The 13,228-nt window shown below is 39.9% G+C and overlaps 1 protein-coding gene across 12 annotated transcripts in view; it reads left to right on the top strand.

Moving 5' to 3' along the window:
- The window catches only part of mecom (MDS1 and EVI1 complex locus), a 159,418-nt gene that overhangs the window by 1,100 nt on the left and 145,090 nt on the right, over positions 1-13,228 (top strand). The window lies entirely within an intron of this gene.

Genomic DNA, 13,228 nt, shown 5'->3' with positions numbered 1-13,228 from the left:
GTGTGTGTGTGTGTGTGTGTGTGTGTGTGTGTGTGTGTGTGTGTGTGTCCTTCCGAGCGGAGCAGCGCGTCGTCCTTCTCCACATTGTTCAATGGGCCATGCTGCATCTCGCGTTTGTCTGGCGGAGCTCATTAAAACGGTTAATAGATCGGCCCATTGGAGAGGTGAGGTGAGAGGGGTTGAGGGGGTGGGTGGGGAAGTGAAATGGAGACCCCCATTAAACGGCCCTGGAGCAGCCCCCAGCCCCCATTTTTTCGTCTTTCCACCGTTCACGCGCTCCGTTTKGCTTCAAAGCTCCGTGATTTAAAAATCTTCAGATGATGCGGTCAAGAATCATCAGGTTTCCAGGCGGGATTCTTCTTTTTTTTCTCTTTATCTGACCATAATAATTGTTGATTTGAACTTGAACCAGCCAAAAATACACCATTAACTCAAAGACAGGAAGTAGGCTAATTAAATAAAAATAAAACATAATTACCAACACTGATCTGCCTGTGTATGGGGGGTCATGAAATTCCACGTGTTTCTGTGTGTGTGTTTGTCTCTTAGCAAAACATTTCATGAACCACTTCACAGATTTTAAAGAGACCCTCTGAAAGTACCCACCGGATGCACATCTATGACTGACTAATTTCTTAAGTCCACCTGGTTCAAGATGACCTCTACAGCCAACTAAATTTAACAAAAATGAACAGAACTCAGTCAGTCTCACAAATTATCATCTAAAAATGTCTTTGGCATTGCTGTCTGTTTTCCCCATCACATATATCAAGTGCTGACAGATAAGTGTGATCTTTAGCATTAAATGTTGAAGTCAATCTTGTGTCTGCTAACAGCATATCTCATCATGGCTGTAAAACTTGTGATTGTCATGTGATTGTCATGTCACCATGAGTTCTTCATTAAAACCTTGGCATGCATGGCACAGGGGGATATGCATTCCTTCAAGGAATTACACCCCCCCTTTTATTTTTTTTGTTAATGAAAGTAAGTGTGTTACATTGTTGGATTGATACCATTAAATTAGCTTTTTATCATGTATTAAACGAACAATTTCAGACAAACTTTTAGATAGTTTTGGGATGAAGAAGAGGCAACATATTTTCATCAAGCAATAATGTGATTGATCTGACAAAGAATGTGCAGCTGGATGTAAAATCAAAGAAAAAAATTGTGTCTTCACTCATATTAATGTGGCATGTCGAGGTGTGATAGATTTTTCTTTTTTTTTAACAAAGTGCATGTGTTACAGCAGGGATGGTAACGGTCAGTTGCAGAAATATCCAGGACCCCTCATCCATCAACAATGTGTGAAAATGAGCCTTTTGGAAGGTCTCTGATGTTAATGAGTCGTTCAGGACTCAGGCTCTAGGCTGTAAACAGAGGGCTGATGAGGTTAGTGGTTTGTTTGGGCACTGTTGTCACCCACTTGAAGAATGGCCTCTTGTCTCGGGCAGCGAAAAAACGTCCAGACCCTTGTTGTGAGTTTATTCTGAGGGTTGGACACCTCAGGGGATTTTCTCTTGTTTTTATTTTTATTATTATYAATATTAAATCATTGGTTCACAAACCATCCCACTTGGGAAGAATTTTATAATTCATAAAGTTTTTGAATGATTGTGTATTGAGAGGGCGGTACCAATGCTATGACCCAGACAGAGCAGTGTGGGAACACCAAGGGTTGGATGGACAGAGGTGGTGCTGGTGGGGGTGGGGGCTTTGCAGCAACATATTAAGCCTGGGAACAGCAGTGTGTTTACCACCGGGAAACTGTACCAATACAGAACAATGAGCAAGCCTTACCCCTTCTAAATAATAAAAAAAGGCAATTCTACTTTCTTCTTCCCCTTAAAGGTCATGGAGTTAGAGATAGAGAGTCAACACAAAAGCCCCCAGTCTGTCGGCAGTCTGGTCTGGCTCAGTACGGTGCCAAGGCTGAGGTCATTATCAACAGAGCAGTCCCAAGCTAAGCATATTTTTATAGATTGTGAGTGTGTTTGTGTGCTGGAAAGGGCAGTATGTGCTCGTCAGGCCGGACCGAGTGTGTTTTAGTGTGTATACACAAAACAAAAGCACTCAGCAGAGTGTACACTCTTAGCTGTCAAATGCAAGGAATTTTCCCCCAACCGCTCTGAGATAAATGACATATTGCTGAGTTTAAATTAAAAAAAAAAGTTTACATCAAACTGATTTGTGTGTCGTTATGATGTCTGAGGAGATATGAAGTCAATGCAGTGCTGATGGTGCAGTTCAGCTGAGACTAATAATACGCCGTTGGGGGAGTTAGCGCCGCTTGGCAAGCTCTGAGGAGAAATGTTCGTTAGCTAATTAAAGAAACTCAATCATTTTATATGCGCCAATCAATTACCTGGAGCAGGTGGTAGAAACCAGGCCCGACACTCTGGCCTCATGTCTCACATCAGCTAACAACCATAAGTTACTTTACTACATTATTAAACTTTTTTTACAGTATAGGAAGACTAAATATGATTTGATGTGATTTGAAGCTATAGCTGCCAGTGCGGGCATTATATCAACTTTATGTGATCATTTTCTATGATTCACTTTTTTTCTGTCTCTGGTTGTATGTTCTTATTTCATTCATTAATGTCACATAGGATTTTGTGGTTAGTTAATTCCATTTGCTGGTGCTTTAATAAACGTCCAACTGCTTTTGCATGTTGTCAGAATTCTTTTGAAGTCTGAGGAGAAACTTCGCACACATTCAAATGGCACGCAGAGCTTGTAAACGCTGCATTTTGACGGCTGTCCTGGAAGCTTGATGGAGAAAACAGCTCTCACACATTGAGGGGAGAGCGGGCGGCTATAAACAGGAATTACCTAACAATTGTTTTGTGAATGTGGTGATAACAGCGTGTTCCAGCACTGCTTGGGGATCTCCCTGGGTGGAGTGGGGCTGGACCACTGGAAGGTTGGTGGCGAGAGAGAGAGAGAGAGAGAGAGAACGAGAGAGGGTGGTGGTGGTGGTGGTGGGGGGGGGTCCTGAGCGAATGAGAGAATTGTCCTTTCAGAATATGATCAAGGTAAAAAAGGGTTATGTAAGGATGCCGGACTTGGCAGATGCAGATAGATGTGTACATTATTGGTTGATGTTTTTTTTAATCATACTCCTTTTGTTTTTTTCCAATCCCCCCCCCCCCCCCCCCCCCCCACAAAAACCCAACACCACCCACACACACACACACACACACACACACACACACACACACACACACACACACACACACACACATACTCTTGTCCACCCTGTAGCTCATTAAAAGGTGACCCCTCACCCTCACAGGACGAGACTGAGGTGGGGAGGAGAGGCGATCAAAGCTGAGGTCTTCCTGATGAAGTTTGAACAGGAGAACATTCACTTGATTGGAGCTGATTGTGTTGCCTTGTGGTGCAGCGCTGAAATGCAATGATAATGATGATGATGATGATGATGATGATGATGATGATGATGACGTTACAGTGGAAGACAAAACGTGACATGTTTTATTTACAAGCTGAGAAAGTATTACTCATTTAAAGGGGTGACAAAGTGAAAAAAATGGTCATTACCAATCAAAGGTTTGAACACAAACTTATTTAAATTGGAACTCTTTCATGCATGTAATTTTGGAGGTGTAACAATCTAATTTGATTAAAAACTAAATTTAAATGGAAGTAAAATGAAATAAAAAGGGTTTCTTTTGCTGTTTAAACCAAGTTTATTTCTACAAGCAAACGTACATTTTTGACCACGTCTTTTTTATTAGTAGTCTCAATAACTTATTTGTGACACTCATTTCACCATCATTCGCCATAGTTTTACTCACATCTGAGGGAAGACAAAAACAAAACAAACCATGAGCCTGTCTTTACCAGTCCTTTGATAAATCCTCACTCGTGTTTGTGAGGTTTGGCATGTTGTGTTGCTGGTCAGCCAGGGTCGTAGCAGAGGAAAAAATGTGTGTCTGTGGAAAAGAATGCCGAGACTGATTAGCGCTGCTTACCTGTGAGTGAACTGGACGTGCCGGCATGTGTGATGAGACCGAGGAAACAAGGGAACAATAGGACAGTAGAGATTCCTTTCCTCGCCGCATTCCAGCAATCCAGCAGCCGAGGCCCCCTGCCTGGGGCTTTGATGAACCCTCCTCGCTGCTTCCTGGGATTGTCACTCCTCGGCAAACACAAAAACATGAAGAAGCCGGTGAGCGCGGCCCTCCCCAGGATGTCCTGTTTTGATTAGTGTTAGCATCCTAAAAGCACTGTAGGAATATTATTTTAACACGGAGAAGCGCTTGATGGTGACACATACACTCCTTCCCACTCCGTGACCCCCAGGGTCAAATACACTACAATGAGCCGGGAATCAAAGAGGTGCTCCTCACCCTGAGATTTGGCTGAGGAAATCATGAGAGGAAAAGGAGTTGATAGTACGATAAGGAGAGGTTAGAAGGTCTACCAACAGGTGTCAGGAATTTGACATGCCGGTGCTTAATGAATTTCCAAGAAGCACTTAACTGTCTTAACTGAGTATCTGAGTATGTGAGTAGCATATTGGTGGCAAAAAAAGATCATATTTTTTGAAAACAGTGAAGATGAGCACAAAATACTTGTCGAAAACAACTATGTCTGCTACCCTGTGAAACATTCAGAGGTATATAAAGTACATGAAAGAAATAACCAAGTAAAAATAAACATACCTCAACAGAAAATGACTGGTAAAATTTAATTTCACAGAAAAGAAAAGCACTTAAATAAAAGTCAAACTGATCACATTAATCAGAAGGGTAAAAGTAAAAGTACACACACTCTAAGAAATGAAGTGCTGAAATGACTTAACTAAAATGGTTCCACTAAACTGAGTTGAATAAAAAATAACACAGTTCTGTTAAAGACAATTAAATATAAATTGCTGTACATTCACTTGTGGAACCAGCTGACATAACTTGGTTAAGTAAATTATTTTTTTAGAGTCCATAAACAACTCCTTATAAGATGAGTTTGGCCATATTTAAATGTGTAACATGTACTGTATGTGTTAAATTTTAAAGTAAAAAAAGTCAAATGTACTGTTTTTTTTATTTTGAATGTAACACAATAAAATTAAAAGTAACAATTAACAAATAAATACTTGGTAAAATTACAAATGACATTAGTTCTGTATTATGTGAAACAGTTGAGCAACATACATCTATGTCTTTTTTGGATCCTTTGAATTCAGAGTGCAGTGAAGCAATGCATCATGGTCTGTTGTGTTGCTGTTACTTGAGGGCTTTAGTTTGACAGGGGGGCACGTTCTGTTCACCTCAGTGTCCACAGGCGACCTTAGGGACCTCAGGGCCTGGACGTCTCTGTCAGTACTGTGATAGGTCTGCTCACAGGGTCAGTGGACAAGCTAATCGATTTTATCTCGCTTCCACACATCACGCCAAAGCCCTACTGACCTCATATTCACATAGTCACTGATCAGAGGATTACTTTTCCCCATCTTCTGTCTATCTTTATTACTTTTCCTATCCCATAACATTTTATCTGTCTGACACATGTCTTTGTGTTTCTTTCATGTACAACCTTATTGCCTCATTCAGATTTTTTTTCTCCTTTTAAATTTGGAAATAAAAATTTTATATAAAAGCAAATGTGATATATCATTTCATTTTTAGAACATTATTGTATTGCAGATTCAGTTTTAAATGAAAATTTGTGCTTGCCAGCAAGAAATACAATTTTGGTAACCATGATAAAGAAAAATCCTAAATATTCTTGGAATGTTTTGTAAATTAAATAAAGCATAAAAAGGATTTCATAATGACATAAAAGACAAAAAAAAGTTTCTTCTTAGTTACTTTCAATTAGTCAGGTCTTTCAGAGATGGTGGACAGAATCCAGTCCACAGGATCCACATTTGAGTTCATTTGTAGTGAGGATTATTGCAATTAAGTAACTGAAACATGAGGGGAGGAGGAACTTTTCGTCTACTGTAGATATGTCTTTGTTGCATGGAAATAAAGTCTGGAGTAATCTTTTAACAGACACTCCAAAATTTTCCTCCAATGCAATAGTTTGCTATTGTACATTTTCTGGACAAAACAGCAACTTTATGGATTTAAAGTTAAACATGACACAAGCTAAAGTAATTCTTATCTTTAGCACTTACTGGAAAATTTGGCCCCCATGTTTCTTTACTTGATTGGACTTCTTTGCAGGAAGGCTGGCAAGCAAGGGAAAAAACCACAATATTCTTGGCCAATCTTCTGGATGAGCATTAAAATGGAAGCTTTGGGAATGGTTTGGAAACTTTCTACTCATCAGTGTTAGGAGATACCATGCTGACAGTCAGCAGATGGACAGCCAAGTACAACACAAGACAGCCACATGGGCCGACAGCACACGTCTCAACAGACAGACCAGACCAAACATTTCACTCATCTTTGTTTAGTGGAAACAACATTTGCTACATTTTTGATCATTTACTGTGATTCTTTTGCTCAGAGTGACTCAAGTGTGAACAGAAGATGAATGATTCCAGATGCAATAACACATTCTCACTTTCGACTCATCACATATTGGCGCTTGTTCAGGTTCCCTCTGTGTCCGGTTTTGACGCGTCAGGTAAAACCCAGCAGCAGTTATTGACGCATCACATAGGGTCTTTGGGTTGGGGTTCATGGTTAATATTAGGGGTCAGGATTATTAATTTTCAGTTAATGCGATTAGGGATAAAATTTCTGGGGCTAATGGAAGTTACTTTAGGGTTTGAGACAGTTAAAGGGGCAATATCATGTAAAATCCACTTTTTTTGAGTTTTATATCATGGTATAATGTTATATTCTCATTAAAAAACATGCCCAAAACCTTACTTTGACTCGTTCATGCATGTTTGAGAAATCCTGCAGCGTTTTTAGGCGACCATGCTGAGGAGCAAATTGACAGGTAGGGACCAGAAACATCTTTTGGGACCAGAAACGCCTCTGGGTTGTGTCCTTTTGGGACAAGCTCCTCYTCTAGGATGTGTCTGTAAGCCGAACTTCATCATGGCAGAGCCCCCCTCCACCCGCTCCGCAACTCCGGCAGGCTACGTGCTGAAAAGGACGTGACCAAAGTGGTTGGATGTTCTTAAAGTGGCAGAGACTTATTTCAAGGTGTTTAGAAACTTTCAAGATGAGAAGTAAATTGTTTTGGGGATTTTTACAAATATATAGCTCTTTCATAAGCAGAAAATGTGACATGGTTACTTTATTCTAGTAAAAAATGAAATACAGGCTTGGAAAGCACATAATATCGCCCCTTTAATTGTCATGCATTTTCGACACTTTTCTGACAACAGACTCCCCCTTCTTGTTCTCATCTCGTCAATCTGAATCTAGCACTACAAATAATTTGAAGTATGACTGAAGTACAGGAGCAGAATTTGAACAAATTAATAAATTTGGCAAAATTAAAAACTTTATCATCTTTTCAAGTGTCTGAAAAATATTAGTAAATATGTGCTATCTTTTCTTGTGTTTTCTAGCTGTCTTGTTTGCACCAGTTTATTGTGTTGGACTTTTTTTGGTAATCAGTATAGGAATTCTTTATTTAACATTCCCTAATAAATGGATGCCAGCCTGGTAAATGCTGAGATGAGACATGGGAATTGGGAGGACAGCACAGGGTGGGACATTGCAGGTGTGAGTTTGTGTTTCTCTCTGCCCAGCCATTAATCGCTGCCATATGACAGTTCAATCTACAAGGGGGCCAAAAGGAGCAGCCAGCTGGTTACCAGTGCAGGTCATTACTGAGCACAGAGGCAGCCAGTCGCATCAACGATCAATGACAAAGGCTGGGCAAAAAGTGAAGGAAAAGTGAAAGGAGGTACAGTTGAGAAAGATATAAGGGTGCGAGAGGCGATGGAGCTGTGAGGATGAAGGGAGGGGGCAGGAGAAGAATGGCAGGATAATAGTAGTTATGCTGCTGAAGGTCAGTTCTTGATTGTGGAGTGGATGACAAACAGGCTGTCAGCTGCCAAGAAATAGAGATATTCATCCAATGCTGCGAAACAAAAAATATGGCCTCTTGCATGTGCATGCACATAAATGTACAACAAAATGGTCATTTCCATAACAGCTCGACTGAGAATGCAGCAGTGGAATTCAGTATGAGCCATTGTTTTATGAATTCTGTGTACAAGGTGTTGGCAGTCAGCACTGCCCTTTTAGTGGTCAAGTTTGGTCTGTGCTGTGGTGAAAGTAACGACTGGCTTAAAAAAATCATTTGTGAAATTGCCACAGCTCCCTTGTCTTGGCTGCCCACCATGTTACTATTGGACTACTCGACATTATAAGATCCATCCAGCATGTTTACTGAGTCCTAAAAAGTCAAATGCCGTATTTTTATTCCATTTGCTTTATGACATTTATCCCATTTCATGCAGAAAATGTCATTTTCAACTTCTCACCCATGTTTACCCTGTGAACATGTTAAAGAGACGTGGGTGTCAGTATTTAGCCAGATAAAATAACAAGGAGTTCTCTCTTTTTTTTTCCCTCATGGCCTTCTGCCTGTTTACACTGCTCTATCTCTCAGCAGATCCACTGGTTCTCCTGCCCAAACAATGATTCTCACACACATCAGCACATACACACGAGTCATCTCAGCATGGACACCACTGAGTGATGATGACTCATTACAGAGAAGGGTGCCCTTTGGTCTCCTTTAGTCTTTATGGATCACTCTCTGGCAGAAACATATTCCCCAATGCCAAGTTTGCGTCCATCTGCCCGCCTGCCTGTCAGACAGTCAGGCCCCTTAGTCTCTCTCCCGTTTTTTCCCCCCTCTCTCCCTTGACTTTCACACACGAGTACATAGCAGACATCCCTGCTTCTGTTTATTTAAATAACAAACCAAAGAAATATCTCCTTTTCCCATTATAGATATACATGACAGATTTCTTGTATTCCCCAGCGAGAATAATGGACACAAGTGTTGATTTGTTCAAAGATCCTTTTTAGATGAACTTAAGGAATGCTTCCAAAGTTGTCCAGCATCCAAGGGTGTGGTATATTAAAAGATTAATTACATCCATTTAACTCAAACTTTTATGTTGAAATTGGCATCCCATATCTCTGAAGTTGAACTCACAGTAATCCAATCTACTTCCCTGCGTGCAGTTGTAGTAAGTCCTCAGAGTACAGATGTGCAAGGGGGAAGCAGAGAAAAAAAGTCAGTTTAGATTTCCAAAGATTCTGTGTTACTTTGTTAATTCAATGCCATCGACCTGCCAAGAGTATTCTGTGTAGATCAGGCCGCTAATGTGTTTGTTGTGGGCGCAAACATTTGATCCTTCACTTGACAAATGYGATTTGTTTGGCCTGATTTGATCAGTTGCAGGAGCCTCGCTTTTTTTCCCAGCCAGGACCATATAAACCTTCCATACAAGAGAAGTTTAAATGTTTATTTTTCTGTATGTGACAAAATAAACTCTATTACATTTGTCTTGGGCCATGGGGCTCTGCTGGCTTAGATGAAATGCTCTTTGGGTGTTAATGTAATTCTGGTTTTTGCTCAGCCAGGAGACTAGTCACCATCGGGGTTTTAAAACAAGTGCTGAAATGCAAGAAACAAAGTCTCAATGTAATACCTGCAGTTTCAGTGGTGGCAGCTTTGGTGCTTTTGTTCCTGGTGTATTATTGCAATTTTCTTTGGGAAGTCAAAAATAATGCTAAATAATTTTGGATATGTTTTTTTTTTTTTTTTTTTTTTTTTTTGCTGAATGTCTGTGCCACTGCAACTTGTAAAATTACGACTGACATAGCCCGGGACATATCTTTTTCACAGATTTGACATGCATTATACACATCTTTTACATTAAGTACACCTTATAGGTGGTATGACACATGTATTATACCACCTTAGATAAAAAAACACAAATAAATAAAATGCAAAAAAAAAACATAACTTTTTGACTGAATTTGATTAAGGTGAGGAAGGCCTTTCTCTTAAAATTCAGTGTTTCATACATTAGATGCAGTAATTACAGTTACATTTAATAAAGATTAAACTCATATCCGTAGCTCACCCTAAAGCTGACAGCAGCCCAAATTACAAAAGGAACTGTCTTCTTTTCAGCTGGTGATGTCCCAAAGAATATTTACTGGTAAATATTGGAGAAAATAAAGTCCAACGATGTTTGGTGAATGTATTGAAAATGTAGGTTTTTATTTCAAAAGCTTAAACTTAATTTGGTCAGAAAACAACATATTAATAACACACTAAGCAAAGCTGTGAGCCGTTAGTGCAAATTTAATACAAGGATGATTTATGTCCTCTGTCTCAGCCGACAGTACATGTTTGTCAGCCCCGGAATTGTTGGCCAAATCCAAAGGCAGAAGTAATTTGTCTCAGTATGTGTGGGAGGTGAGGGCGAAGGTCAGTGAAATGAAAATGACCAGACCTTACTTAATTGTTGTATCTATTTGCAGTTTGACACAGGATGTCTGTCTGCGTGTCTATCCGTCTCTCCGTCTATCTGTCTTSCTTCGGCCTTGGCGCCATGTTTTATGTCACTGGGTCGAGACCCTTTGGCTGCAGTCAGCCTTTATGGGCACTGATCTGATTGAGCTTGAAGTTCAATGAAGAGATCCTTTTGGACTGATAGCATCACTTTCACAACACTCAGTCTAAAGGCGACTTTTTTTCCTCAGCTCTTCAGTTTCAGAAATTCTATACTAAAAACTTAGAACACTGATTCGTATAAGGGCAAAGGGGGTTATTTAGATATTTGTATGTGCGTGTGTGTGCGTGGGTGGGTGTGTAGATGTTGCTGTGGTCTCAGAAAACTCACAAATATGATGCTTCAACACTGTTTTTTGCCTGCATCGTGGAACATCTGACAAGGTTAAGCCAGTAAATTGTTGGACGAAATGCTTCCTGTGTGTGATTACATTTATCATACATAATTACAAAGCTCTGCTCTGTCTACACATGATGACCCCTGACCTTGTGTGTGACAGTTGTAGGTGGGTGTTGCCAGATGCCCAAATGTGGTGTCCAGGTTGCACAAAGTCTGGTTTCTGTTGCAAGATTGAAGGTTTTCATTCTGTTTTTGTTCTAAACCTTTGGACTCAAAAAACTTGTTTTAAAGATTTTATTTTTCCCAGTTAGGAAGATTTGTCCTTTTACCCAGTATTTGAAACACTTGAGCAACACTAACAAACATTTCATTCAATGCATGTACGCAGGTGATGCCCATAATTTAGATCACTTGACCACCAGGATTGTGGCAAAACCTTAAAAACCTCTTAGATGCCAGTTTGTTGAATATGATGTTTAAAGAGACAGTTCAGATGTTTTGAAGTGTTGTTTTGTAGCAAGCTTTTAACTAATCAATATCTTAGCAGCTAACTGTAGCTTATTCATTACAACCCAGGGAACTTCCTCAGAAATTTCACATTTTTGTCTGCATAACTGCAACGTACAACCGGCAATATAAAAAATGTAGAAGTAGTAGTAAAATAATGTTTGTATGAATCGTTATTAAATTTTACAGACACAAGTTAGTTTAGAATGTATGTCAAGTTGTTGACCTAGTCAGAAAGTTATCTAAAACTGGTGAGATATCTTTTGTTCATGCCCTTTCCTCAAAACCTCTGTCCAAATTATCTGAACTATCTTTTAAAATTGCTGATCAGCTACTTACAGTTGTAAACATTTGTAAACTGTTTTACATGCAAACTAGCTAATATAATGAATGATAAATCTGCAGTGACTTTTTATTCCAGAAATGAACATCCAGTTAATACCACCCCGTTTAAGTTACAGAACATTTGAGTTTAATTACCTAAACACCTTTCACCATAAGTAAAAAAAAATAGTTTAACAGCTAAATAATTTTACTCTGATTTTCACACATTTCTGTTTAAACAGGGAAAAAAAGGCGTGAAATACTCCACAGACCATGATTCAGACCAAGCAGCCAAAGTTGGTTCAGACAAAAAATAGGTGGTCTCAGTCCAGATCAAACTGGAACATGAGATGTTTTGGTTTTTAGTGTAGAAGAATTTTAAGGGAGGCTGAAAACAGAAACCCAGTGGAAATTGTGTTTGTTCAGAGGACAAATAGTTTTTTTATTTTATTTTCTATAAATTTTTACTCTGCAGCTTTGCATGTTTAGATTTTCAGGTGTGAAATGTTCAAAACAACTAACAGAAACTAGACAAGTTTTTTTATGAGTTAACAATTTGTGAAACTTTACAGACTTTTTTTTTATTCTAAAATCCCTTTATTTCCTATGGGTTGCCCTCTCTAATTATTTGAACCATTCTTTCCTTTTCTTTTKTTTTCCTTCTTTTACATTTRATCCATCCACTGGTTGGACATTTCTTCTTCCTCTTCCTCTGCACTTGCACCCTTTCTGTGTTATAATTCCCACCTATTATTTTTGTCCGAGGGCCTCATTAGTCATGTCGCTGTCAGCCCCCAGCTGCAAACGCACACACTTATACACACTGCCGCATATATTCCTGCACATGCACAGATATGGAAGTCATCAAGGCGAGGTCAAAGGTCCCCCTCATTACCCAGCTCCAGTGAAAACTTTTGGTGTGTTTTATGCCAGCATCAGAAAGCAGGACGGGGTGTTGGGGGTGGAGGACAAAGAAGGCAACGAGGCTTATAGAAAAGCAAGATAGTGAAGATTGTTAATGTGAGTTTAGATTTATGAACGGCTGACAAAGTGTTGAAGAGACGCAAGACAGGACAGGAAGAGCCCAGGCCTCCCTTGAAAACGGAGATCTGTGATGTCAATGGGATTTGCCTGGTTAAATAAAGGTTAATGCAACATGAATAAAAGCAACATCTGATGCTGACCTCCTCCACTCTGTGTTCGTATTCTAGATAAGAGGCCCGATCAGAAGATAAACTGTAGCAGAGGCTGAGGTCTGAGGACGCGAGTTTGCTCGTGTCGCTCAGTCATCACCGCAGACATTGCTGGCAGCGTACACGACCGGTGTTTCCTGACGTTAAACACAGCATTTCTAAATAAAGTCATTAGTGGCAGCCCAACAGAAGCCCATTCATTCACCTTTCTCTTCAGACACACGCACACACACACACTTTCTCTTTCTTACTCTCTCTCTCTCTCTCTTACATACAGTACAGAGGCTTTGAGCTCGCACGGGACATGATACGCTGACATCTGACAGAAAGGAAAGCAGGAGTGTGTGTGTGTGTGTGTGTGTGTGTGTGTGTGTGT

This window comes from Austrofundulus limnaeus, unplaced genomic scaffold (assembly GCF_001266775.1).
Source record: "Austrofundulus limnaeus strain Quisiro unplaced genomic scaffold, Austrofundulus_limnaeus-1.0 Scaffold173, whole genome shotgun sequence".
Classification (NCBI taxonomy): domain Eukaryota; kingdom Metazoa; phylum Chordata; class Actinopteri; order Cyprinodontiformes; family Rivulidae; genus Austrofundulus; species Austrofundulus limnaeus.
This window is presented reverse-complemented; position numbering and strand designations above follow the sequence as displayed.